The sequence below is a fragment of the Syngnathoides biaculeatus genome, chromosome 6, assembly GCF_019802595.1.
Source record: "Syngnathoides biaculeatus isolate LvHL_M chromosome 6, ASM1980259v1, whole genome shotgun sequence".
Lineage (NCBI taxonomy): Eukaryota > Metazoa > Chordata > Actinopteri > Syngnathiformes > Syngnathidae > Syngnathoides > Syngnathoides biaculeatus.
This window is the reverse complement of record NC_084645.1, coordinates 22,852,557-22,865,089: the sequence shown is the minus strand read 5'-3', so window position 1 is coordinate 22,865,089 and position 12,533 is coordinate 22,852,557. Positions and strand designations below refer to the sequence as shown.

The window sequence follows — 12,533 nt, the reverse complement described above, 5'->3', positions numbered from 1 at the left end:
CAAAATACTTTGTATAAAAAAGGAAATAGACTGAAATAAACTAGACGACGTACTTAGCATGACGGCTGAGAGGTGGATGGAGAAGAAGAAGAAGAAAGGGAGGATGTGGTTAGCTATCGGCAAGGAACCTGGTCCTCAATCCTCTCCATCTTGACAAGATGGCGGACGGGGGACAAGCGTTGTAAAGTCGAAACGTCTTAGGTCGAGACCGTCTTAACCCGAGGACTCCCTGTATTGCTTGCTGGCCTGCAACAACAACAAAATGCTAACCCTAAAATGGCGCCAAAAACCACTTCACACGCTAGCCGTCCCGTATTCGTGTTGGACTCTCCTTGATATTGTCTATGTGGAAATATCTACAACCCGACTTTACAGTATGAAGCAAAACAGCAAAAGTTAAATGTCATATATATATATATATATATAAGTAGTAGTAGTAGTTGAGTTGAGTAGTAGTTGAAAGATGAACTTAAAATTGGCACACCTGCTTTAAGCTATCCTTGTCGCATTACCTATTGTTTTGTTCTGAGGTTTATCCCCCCCCCCCCCATGTGTTGAATTCTTGAGGTCCGAGGGATGGGGGGAGGGAATAATATATATTTATCTTCATGCAATAATCCATCTCTCTTGCGATCTTTGTAAAGGCTGCCTGGATCTTGGATTTAGCAGCTACCCAAAGAAGCGAGTCTCAATGGACCTTTTCGATGACGACCTTAAGCTCCGCCCCCTTAGCCACGTCCCACAAGCTTTCAAAATGGCGACTGAACAGAACATGTTTGAAGCGGATTCTCTATCAAGTATTCCAGATAATATTTGGGTATGGTTTTTTTTTTTTATGCCAAATGCGTCAGACTTGCCCGAGAGAGTTCTACAGAGAGGTCTCAACTATTTCACGAAAGGATATGTAAATGGAATTAAGATTTTGGAGGGAGCGAGACGCGATGTTAGAGTTACGGCAAAACGTTGGCGATCGATGCAGAAAAGTTTGACGCCTCGCAAACTTCATATTGAAATCCAACACGATAAAATTGTGGAATCGTACTGCGGATGTCAGTGATGCACTAACAAAGTGAAAGTTTTGTCTAAAGCTCTGATAATAATAATTCAATCAAACTCAGAGAAAATACTCCTTCCTCACTTACCTTCGAACGTACAGCCTTGTGTTTTGTTGATATTGTCCACACACAAGTTGTACGCGCGCTCTTCCGCGAGCCTCAATCCATCGTCGACTTTTCGTCAACTGTGTTTTAGGCTTTGGAAAATGAATCAATCTTTGTAAGTTAGCGGGATATCTTTCATCAGAATTGCACGTTCCATTTCCTTCGTAACATTAACTTTTCCAAGCGCACACTACTGACGACCGGCATTGCTTGTGGGACAATACGGCGAGAGGGGCGTGTCAAGACAATGCGGCTATCTGATTGGCTGTTATTGTACGAGTGATTGACAGGTCGGAAAGGTCCGTAGCAGGGTCCTGCGTGACAAAACTCAAATTGATAACGATGACTGCGTTTGGGTGTTACTTGACTCCAGTCTCCGACCCAAATGGAAAGCAGGACTACGCTATTTTGGCTTCTTCTCATCCGAGCTGCTCCTCTTCGTTCCCTCCCGTCGCAGTCCCGGGTCTCGGTCTTTCACAACGAGGTCACCGTCGATACTGGTCCGTGCTCGTGCAAAAGCGTGACTCCAGTTTCCGGAAGCCAGCCTCACAAGTTCTGGGACAATTAACCCAGTGATATTTGAAAAAGCCCGCAAGCTCCGACAAAAAACTTTTCTTCTTTTTTCTTTCTCACAGCTCTGTCGGTATTTTCATCGTTCTTGAAGGGTCCTCTAACCATCTGGATGAAAATACTCCCTCCGTACTTTCTTGTGTTTCCTTGTCAAGGTAGTCAGCAGGTTGCCACGTTTTCGTTTGGGTAGAGAAGCAGAGGAGCATCTTGAGGAATGGAATGAAGGTCATTTTTTTTTTTTTTTTGCCTTCCTCATTCATACGATTAAAAAAAAACAAAAAACAAAAAAAAACAGATGAATCTGGTGTTGCATCAATGTTTGACAAATAGCTTCAAGGTCTTCCAGACATTGAAGTCTCAGGGTCTGCGGTCCGTCTGCTGCAAGTTTGATTGTGTCTACAAGGAGTACCCAAGGACATCGTCACGTGAGCCGCTGCACTTGGTCTCGAGGAGGCCTGACTTCCTGGTTTGCGCGCAAACTAGTTTCAAAATGACCTTTTCGGAATATTTGGAAGCAATCGGCACACGGGTACTTCCTGGTGGCAGAGAACGATCGGCTACCGAAGACCGACCGACTCATTTGACAACAAGTAACAGTCTGGCTGATATAATTGGTAAGAAACGGACGTCAAGTTGATTTAGTTTCACTCAAATGTTATTGTCAGTCTGCACGTGAAAAAAAAATAAAAATAAAAAAAAAATACACGTGTATTGAAAACAACCACATAGCCGCCACTAGCTTAACGTATAATAGGAAGCGCCACAGGCACACAAGCTAACAATTAGCATCTTTGCAGCGGTGTTGCTACCCATTAAACTACAGTTATCGGAACCAAAACGGTTCAGCAACACAGGCAGACAGACAATATAACAATACTCACAGGCGCATATTCTCTATCCTCCGTGAAGAACGACTAATATTACTGCCGCACTGACGAGCTGAGTGTCCGTGCACAGTATACATACTGTATCAATGTGGCTGTCATATTTTAGTACACATGGTGACTTGTAACGGCTCTCAAGCGTTTTAGGTTCATCCTGAAATCTAACATCAAAGCCAAATATTCCCAAGTGTACAGTGAAGAAAATAAGTATTTGAACACTCTGCTATATTGCAAGTTCTCCCACTTTGAAATCATGGAGGGGTCTGAAATTTTCATTGTAGGTGCGTGTCCCCTGTGAGAGAGCTAATCTAAAAAGAAAACTCCAGAAATCATAATGTATGATTTTATTAATGATTTATTTGTGTGATACAGCTGCAAATAAGTATTTGAACACCTGAGAAAACCAATGTTAATATTTGGTCCAGTAGCCTTTGTTTGCTATTACAGAGGTCAAACGTTTCCTGTATTTGTTCACCAGGTTTGCACACACTGCAGGAGGGATTTCGGATCACTCCTCCAAACAGATCTTCTCTAGATCAGACGGGTTTCTGGGCTGTCGCTGAGAAACACGGAGTTTCAGCTCACCTCCAAAGATTTTCTATTGGGTTTAGGTCTGGAGACTGGCTAGGCCACGCCAGAACCTTGATATGCTTCTTTACCAAGTCCTGTCGTGTAGTCCTGGACTGATTCTTCACCTCTCTAAGGATCGCTTAGACCAAATACTTATTTTCTTCACTGTACATATCTGTAAATGTAAATTTTAGTACGTATGTTCACCTGTAACGGCTCTCAACAAGCGTTTTAGGTTTTTCCTGAAATCTAACATCAAAGCCGAATATTCCTAACTTTTGATGAAAAAAAAGTATTCCAAACAATAAGCAGTACAGTAATAGCGGGACAGTAAACTTCGCATATTTCTGTGACTGCGACTTCCAAACAAAGGGTGTTGAAATGAAGACAAAACTTGCCAACTAAAATTGAAAAGCGTGAAAAAGTTCAATCCATCCTTATTGGCTCATTGGGACAGTGATAACGTAGTGGCAGAAATTTCACAGCACTACGCGTTTTTCCATTGTCCCTCGTCCGCGCGACTGAAGCCAAAAGGTTCAAATTCCGAGTGAGGCGGCGCAGGAAAACAATGAGCCGCAACCCGCCAGAAAGTCTTGCGAAGGGGCCGAGGGGGAGACGGCGAGCCCGGGCGTGTGTTCGCTACGGTGACGTCACGCGAGGTCATTCGGTGGGCGGATTGGGAGCCGTCCTGCTCGTGTTAGCGAGGGAGAGGTGACTCAAGTTCGGGGCGGGGGGGGGGCCTCTCACCACTTGCCCTTGATGGTTATAATGACAAAATTACCAAACAAGACACGAGATCTTTTCTTTTTTTTTTTTTTTGACATTACGAAGGTTGTTTTCACCTGTATGCCTGCGAGTATTGTGCTCTACGTGTGTTGCTGCTCCGTACGTGTTCAAGTAGGAGTTTTAATTTTATTATGATATTGTCACCTGCAGTTGCGCGTTCCTTTCAAGTCTTTGTGTATTCGGGGTTCCGGCTTTGATTTAATTGGACTAAAACAAATCAGAAGTTACTCACTTGTTACTAAGTACTCGAGTATTGTTTTTAATACGATGACAGTATTTTGGGGGCTACTTTGACTTCCAAACTTTGCATAACTCTTACTTGAGTCTAATTACTGTCTTTTTTTAAATTTTTCAAACTCTGATAACAACACCGAGATCCAAAACGACATCTGTATCCAAAATTCTGCCGCTACAAAGATGATAATATTAAATTGCGGTATTAATTGGGCACGTTTATCATAACGGTCGCATTTTGCAGCGTTGCAGGCGTACGCGACGTCACGCTGTGCGGTGCTTTTAATATTTCACATCGACGTAAGGCAAACACCTCTCGGCCCAATTATTGCCGCTCTTTCCAAAACTTATGTTTAATTTCACAATTAATAAGTCGGTCTCGCTGCGGAACGATTGCGATTTGAATTCTTTGCATATTGTTTGAGAGAAATGAGTAATACATAACAAGGACATCAAATTACCCAATCAATCGAAATGACTGAAATTGGCACAGCATGTCATCAAAATGTCTTATTGTGGCAAATTCTAAACAAAAACGACACCAATCTGCTCGCATTCTGTTGCGACAGACATTTTTTTTGTCTCTTCCGGCTTCAAATCATTTTTAAGGGCTGCTGTGTATGTTTTTTTTTTCTGTCACTTCCCTTTTATCTCTCCTCCTCTCCTTTCCAGCTTCTTTTCCTTTCGTTTTCTCTCATTGTTTTCCTTTTCTTTCTTGCCAAGGGACCCCGTCTCCCCCCCGCTCCCTTTCTCCTCCTCTATTCAGCACGTCTTTATTTTCTGAATCGCGGTGGCACTTTCTGTGGGAGAGAAAAAGCGAGGGTTGACGGGGAGAGAGGGAGAAAGAGGGAGCAAGAGAGAGAGAGAGAGAGACGGAGGTTAGTTTCAGTCAAAGCTGAATAAAAGAATAAAACTTCCTCCCACAGCGCTCGCAGTGTCTCTCGAAATGAGTTTGTCATTGGACTTGAAGACAAATGCACTGCCCCCCCCTCCTCTGATGAGCGCCGACCACGAGCCCTCGGCTTATTGACATAAGCCAACAAACGTGCACGTGTTCCGTGAACGACTTCATAATGTCTGTTAAAAAAAAAAATAAGACACTGGCCCCCGTGCTGGTGGGAGGAAAGTTATTGACGACCGCTGATGTCAACTGCAGCGAAGCAGTTTACTTTAAGGGGGTCATCTTTTCGACTGACACTTCACACGTTGCGCCTACGGCGATGGAGAAACGGGCTGAATGAACATTGCAGCCGTTTAACTAGTCCTGATTAAACTGGGAAAAAAAAAAAAAACAGACAAAATCTTTTTTGTGTGTGGGGTTGCTGTTAAAAGTTGCTGTTCTAAAGTTGTAATGGCTGTAGTTGGACAAAGATCACAAGATTGCCTGAAGACCGTGTCGCCATTTTGAAGTGGACCGACACACTGGGGGGGGAGAAGCTCCATCAGCGCAAAATGTGGGAGACAATTCATCGGCCTATCCCAGCACATATCGGGAATAATCAGATTAAATTAAATTTGTGCTCAAAGTTGCAACCCGCCAACTGGTTCCCCGGTTGGCGGTCGAATTTCAAATGCTAAAAACTTCGGTTAGCACGGCTGACCGCCTCGACTATTAACCATTTGATTTTGACTGCGTCAGTTCTTACAGTTGTATAGAAAATGTTTGATGCTGATTTATTTTTTGGGTCACACCTTGAAGGGGACTTCAAGTGGTTTGCATGAACAATGTATCCAATAGGTCATGTAATATGTATTCTATTTTGACAATGTGATGTTAAATCCTTTCTCATTTAATAGTTGTTTGAGAAGATTTTTAATCGACAATTCAAAGTTTTCAGGGACGCTACCATTTTCGCGAGTCACATGACCTACGTGGGCGGATGTGAATGAACCTGAGAAATCAGCGCTGGGTATAAATGGTGTCCCATGTAATCGAGCGTTTGGAACAGCACGGAACACGTCACATCCGCCCACCTTGGTCACGGGACACGCGAAAATGGCAGCACCTCTGAAAATTCCCAATTGTCGATATAAATATCCTCAAAACACTATTAAATGAGAGACTATAAAACAAAATGGCCATTTATATCCACCCTGCGGCTCGATAGAACGTCAGTGACAATTTTACGTGACGTTGGTCATTGACCCCATGAGCTGCATCATTTTGGCACCATCACTTTCTATTCCTTACCACAACACACGCTGTTTATCGCATATATATAGATTACCTGCTCAAGTGTGAGGTGCCAGAAGACGTCCAAATCCAACCTCAATCAGTGTGACCACCTGAGATTCAACGTCTGATCGTTATCTTCTATTTGAAAAGTGTGCTGAACTCAAATCAAACCGCCGCCATCTATAGGGATCTGTTAGTCATTACAGTTGTCACAAACGTGAATTCCGCAGTGAGGCCCTCTTGTACACCTACCCGTTTGAAAACCCACTTGACGGATATTTACACGTCGGTGGCAGCAACCGGTTGGATTCCAGCTGACGAACGTACGCATCAATGAAAGTGTCAAGCAAAACATTCATCTATTAAAGGTCCACTCTCATGAAATGCACGTTTTTTTTTTGGTATGATATTAATGAAAAAAAGGCAGCCGGAATGGACCCATTCGTTTTTTCACCACACAAAGTGATTTTGATGTATACGGCTTTTAGTCACACCCGCCGTGAAAATCCTTTCGAGGGATTTGTTTTCGAGAAGAACCAGGAAGTGATGTACAGGGCAGTAGCGCACTCAAGCGGCCTCGTCCGTTTATACCAGTTTTACCTGCTGGAAGGTAGCTCGTCGTTCCTTCGTGTTAGACAAAAATGCCGGCTCGTTGTATTGCTGGATATTGTTTGAACGCTCGGGAGGACGGATTCTTTCTTCATACTTTTCAAAAAGACCTGGTTCGTCGTGAAAAATGGGATGCACGGGACGAGAGCTTCGTGGGTTCCGAATGACAGGTAGGTGTGTATACAGCTACTAAAAAAAAAAAAATAATAATAGTTTGGGAGGTGGGACGTAATCCTCTCAGAATGTAACAAAAGATCCGTGTACGTAGGTCAGGGGTGGTAAATGTGTCGATGTACCCGTTGGCGGTATGACTGGCTCATACATACTGTCTGGGAGACTGTTGTTCGTTAGAAGTGAGCCGCATATCATCTAAATATGGCTCGAAACGGTTGGGTAATATTGCCCCGGTCACTTCACTCGATTGTGAGACGTTCTCTTCTTTGAAAAGAGCTTCCGTGTCCCATAGCAGGCGGCACGGCGTGTTTTCAATGGCGAATGTCGCGATGCAGGCAATATGGCTTCCACTTGTGACTTTGCGCATGGATGGCGCGTTCTCTGCTCATATTTATTTTTTTTTTCGTATAGACATTGACGTAAATAATGTTATATGTATTTTTCATGACGATCTCTATTTTAGAATGTTTATAGGCATGACACTTGACCTTTAAAGTCTGTTAACTAACTCGTCTTTCCCTGAGCATGTCTGAATTTCTAATCTTGTTTCTTACCGACTGAAATGTAAATGACGGCCGGCATTCCGTCTCCTCGGAAGCGATTTACTTCTCGCGACGTCTTCTTCTCCACTGATACGTCATGCGTTCAAACTACGGCGATCTGAGAAAAACGCTTAGATGATCATTCAAGCCCGTTATCCCGTTTTGTTAATTGACGTGTTTGTTTTTTAGGAGCATGCTGGAGCTTTGGCCATCCAGAAGCGTATCAAGTTGAAAGGTCACTAACGACGATTGCCCCCCCGATGTTTATCAACGGGAAAACAACCCACTCGCCGTCGAAGCAGCCTTAAGTCCGCCGCGCGAGTTTCACACGATGAGTTGGTGTTAAAGCACTCGCAGCTGTGTCTGAATACAATTATGTCCCAGCTGAGGTGCGCTAAGGCCAGGCAAGAAACATCATCATCTCTGCGGGGGGAAAGACGACAAACGCTACCGCCGCATACCGGCTGCGGTCCCGGTGGGGGCTAAATAAAAATAATAATAATAATAATACGATTGTGGCTTTTCTCTTTCTTCTGTCGCACGTGTAGAGTCACCGACGGTACAGTATACGGAAATGGAGGGAGGGGCTCGGGAGGGAGAAAATCCATCACTGGAAGACAAAACCACAGCAGCCAGTTAATCTCCCGATATCGTGACGGAAATCACTCGCCGGCCTTTATGATAGGAAAAGACGACAGCGGCCCCGCACTTCGGCGGCCACACGTTCCGAGACAATTTAACGCGCGACTCCGTGGCATTGAAAGTGGGCTCGGGTGAACTGGAAATGATTAAAAATGTAGAATTGACGGCGAAACCGATAAAAAAAAGAAAGAAAAAAAGTTGCGCCGCGCCCCCCCCCTCCCCTCCTCTCGATATAAGTAAGAAGCAGAAAAGGCAGCATGATGGAATGGCAGGCTTGAAGGGGAGAGAAAGGTGAAAGACAGATGAAAGTGAAGAGAGATAAAAGGCGGAGTGAGGAGGGTGCGGGATAAAGCAGGAGGAAGGGAGGCAGAGATGAAAGCAAAATGAGAAAGATAAGAACAGAGTGAGGGAGACAGAGAGGCAAACGGAGGAAGAGATAGATAGTGTACGCAGCCGAGAGAGAGGTAACCATGGAAACAAGGGGAAGGTACAAAAGGAGAGATAGACAAAGGGCTTGATTTTTAAAAAGAATGAAACTTGGGAGAAAGAAAAGTCATTCCGGCTGAGATGTGTTCGCGCCAGCTGCGGGAATTATTCCGAAAGGAGGGAAATGGCGACGGCGTGTCCGCACTCCCGGTGTGAATTTGTCGCTCTCACGAGCACTCTGGTCATCTCGAGTGTTAATGGGCTTCCCGGGTGGGGGGGGGGGGGGTAATCGTGGTGGGCCTCACCTTCACTAAATCCGGGCCTGTGTCACATCGCCGTGAAGGACGCGTCCGCGTAGCGCCCTGCGAAGTCAAGTCGGATCTTTGTTTTGCAAATATTGAACCTGGTTGAAGAAAAAAAAAAAAATTATAAAAATGTGTGAAAACGACAATGTGAAATTGAATAATGGGGATACAGTGGACGACCCCCACCCCCACTCCTGCCCACATATCATTCTACTACTTTTGTTCCCCATCCATCCATTTTCTTAGCCGCTTATCCTCACGAGGGTCGCGGGGAGTGCTGGAGCCTTTCCCAGGTGTCAACGTGCAGCAGGCAGGGTACACCCTGAATTGGTCGCTTGGAACATCGAGACAAACAGCCTCACTCACGATCACACCTAGGGACAATTTAGGGTGTCCAATTAATGCCGCATGTTTTGGGGATGTGGGAGGAAACCGGAGTGCCCGGAGGAAACCCACGCAGGCACGGGGAGAACATGCAAACTCCACACGAGTGCGTCCAGGATTGGACCCGGGACCTCAGAACTGTGAGGCCAACGCTTTACCTCCACTACTTTTATTTCCTCCAATTATTGTTTTTTTTTGTTTGTTTTTTTTTTTTTTACAGGAGAACCAATCCCCAAAACACGTTGGCCGTTTATACCAGTTGATTCAATATTTTTGCAAGTTTAAATAATAATAGTTAACAATTAGCGTGCACACAATGCATAAAACTACAAAAGCGGCAACGTGTCGCTTTAGAACGCCTCGTCGTTGGCCGTGAGTGTGCGCACGTTAGCTAGAGAATGGCAGAAGGGTCATTTTTTTGTTGTTGTTGTTTTGAAAACAACTTGATAATCACCGTGAGGATTCGGGTTTTGGGCTGGCACGGCCGCTTTCGAGTGCCTCGTTGTCAGAGTATGGAAAAAAAAAAAAAACACGACGACCCAGCGAGAGGCTTTAATTAGGTCGATTTTGCATACTCAGGCGTGTCGTTACATGTAGGCCTAAGAAATCTGCTCGACTAATTATCATCCATTTTTCCAAGTCGTACCTAATTGAGAGTTGACAGACGAGCGGGGCAGAGTTTCAGCACCTTCCGCTCAAAAGCGTCTTGCTTTGTCATGATTTTTGAATCTTGTTTTTTCATATTTGTAATCATTCAAATTTGGCAGGGTGTTTGATTCACGAGATGTTTATTTTGGTTTTATGGGAGTTGGGTTAGGGTGTTTTGTTTTTTTTTTTCCATTTGCGTCTGAGCGGTCCTGTTTTGTTGCGGGTTCTTCAAAGCACCGTTTGCGCTGTCAAAAGCGAAAGGATGTTTTCGCTTCCCTCCCTCCCGAACGAGCCACTAAATAACCCGCCAAACAGTCCGCTTAATTTGCCCAAACAATTTCCCTGCGTTCGCTTACGTTAATTCTTGCCAAAATATAAGTTTGTTGACTTAATTCCATTCAAGGATGTACAGCGCTCTCCTTTCTTTAGCTAGAAGAGACAAAAATAGGAAGCGATTCAAGAAGCGAGCGAAGATCCGGTTTTAGATTGGCCGCCTATTGAATGGACTTGTTGGTTGGCGCGCTTTCTGTTCCAGGTGAGAAAATGCAACGCACCCCTCCGCTATATTTAAGGGATTGCTATTTGTACATCTCCATACAGAGTTAGAGACAGACAGAAGGGTTTTTTTTTTTTTTACATTTTTTTTTTATCCTGTGGTTTTTGAGTCTCTTGTGACTATCCCTCCTTCGCCCCCCCCCTCCTGCCTTCCTTCCTCTTCTGTTTTTCTCTTTCGTCCTCACTCGCTCCCCCTCCTCCTTCTTCTTCTTCTTTTTTTTTTGCTCTTGATCTCTCTCTCCTTGTCCCCCCACTCCATCTTTTTCTCGCTCTCTCTCTCTCCCCCTCTCCGCACCCCCACCCGTTCGTTCCTTTTATATCCTCCTTGCTGAATGCTCTTCTCCTCTCCTCCCTCAACTCTGTCTTTCCTCCTTTATATTCACAGTGATTCTTTTTTTTTTCCCCTCCCTCTTCTCCAAGCTCTCCGCGCACTCCTTTCTCCAAGCAGAGCAATTTCATTGGTAATACTCCGTCTTTCCAGTTAGTTGGAGGGAGGGTAGTCTTTTATTTATTTATTTTTATTTTTTTTTTTTAAACATCTATTTAATTATTTCTTTTGGTCCTCTCAATAGCCTGTCTGCACGAGAATGATTGGTGGACAGTTTATTTGAAAGGGGGAGCTGGGGCTGGGAGGGGGGGGGTGGTAGGAGCGCCAATCCGAAGATGAGAGATTCTTCCGCAGATGATTGTTTATTTACAAGCAAAGCCGCAAGTGGTCCGTCCGTCTATACGAAGTCCGCCTCGCCTCGCCTCACCTCACGTTTGAAATTCCAGCAGCAGTGAGTGAAGCATCCCTGATTAAAAACTTGGGCCTCGTTTGGTCCCCCCCCCCACCCCCCACCCCCCCAGCTCTTCTCTTTGTTTGTTTCCACTTCAACTATTGTGGTGTCCAGTCTGACCTTATCTCGAAGGCACTGCAAGCGCGCAACATTCTCAAGGGGGTGTCTGTTTTTATGCACTTTCACAAGATTCCATTTGCATGGTTCTTAGGATTTTTGTTAGATTGGCTATCCATCCATTCATTTTCTTTGCCGCTTATCCTCACGAGGGTCACGGGGAGTGCTGGAGCCTATCCCAGTTGTCAACGGGCAGGAGGCCGGGTACACCCTGTACTGGTCGCCGGCCAATCGCAGGGCACATAGAGACAAACAGCCGCGCTCACAATCACACCTAGGGGCAATTTAGTGTCCAATTAATGTTTTATGGTTTTTTTTTGGGAGGGGTGTGGGAGGAAACCGGAGTGCCCGGAGAACACCGACGCAGGCACGGGGAGAACATGCAAACTCCACACAGGTGGAGTCAGGATCGAACTCGACTCCTCAGAAGTGTGAGGCCAACGCTTTACCAGCTGAGGCACCGTGCCGCCCGCGATATCGAATATTTACATGTAAAAAGCGCTTCTACTCACGAAAAAAATCATGCCACGAAATGACTTCCAGAACGAATTATTATCGTAAGTAGAGGTACCGCTGCGTACGATAGGCTAGCTTAAGGCTTACAAGCAATGCACGCTGTCTCAAGTATTATTTCTCGTTAAAGACTTCAATAAAAATGGGGGGCACGGTGTCTCACCTGGAAAGTTTTGACCTCACAGTTCTGAGGTCCCGGGTTCAATCCCAGCCCTCCATGTGTGGCATTTGCATGTTGTCCGCATGCCTGGGTGACTTTTCTCTGGGCACTCCGGTTTCCTCCCACATCCCAAAAACACGTGACATTAATTGGACACTAAATTGCTCGTAGGCGTGATTGTGCGTGAGACTGTTTGTCTCAACCTACCCCGCCTCCTGCCCGTTGACAGCTGGGATAGGCTCCAGCACTCCTGCGACCCTCGTGAGGATAAGCGGCAAAGAAAATGGATGGATGGATGA

The 12,533-nt window shown here is 45.1% G+C and overlaps 1 long non-coding RNA gene across 2 annotated transcripts in view; it reads right to left on the bottom strand.

The window, feature by feature from the left end:
* Positions 1–2,331: 2,331 nt before the first annotated feature.
* The window catches only part of LOC133502213 (uncharacterized), a 29,656-nt gene continuing 19,454 nt past the window's right edge, over positions 2,332–12,533 (bottom strand). For both annotated transcript variants that reach the window (XR_009795400.1, XR_009795401.1), the window contains exons 4-5: positions 9,079–9,176; positions 2,332–5,004 (exon numbers count right to left, since the gene is read on the bottom strand). This is a non-coding gene — a long non-coding RNA (uncharacterized LOC133502213). The remainder of the gene's footprint in view (positions 5,005–9,078; positions 9,177–12,533) is intronic.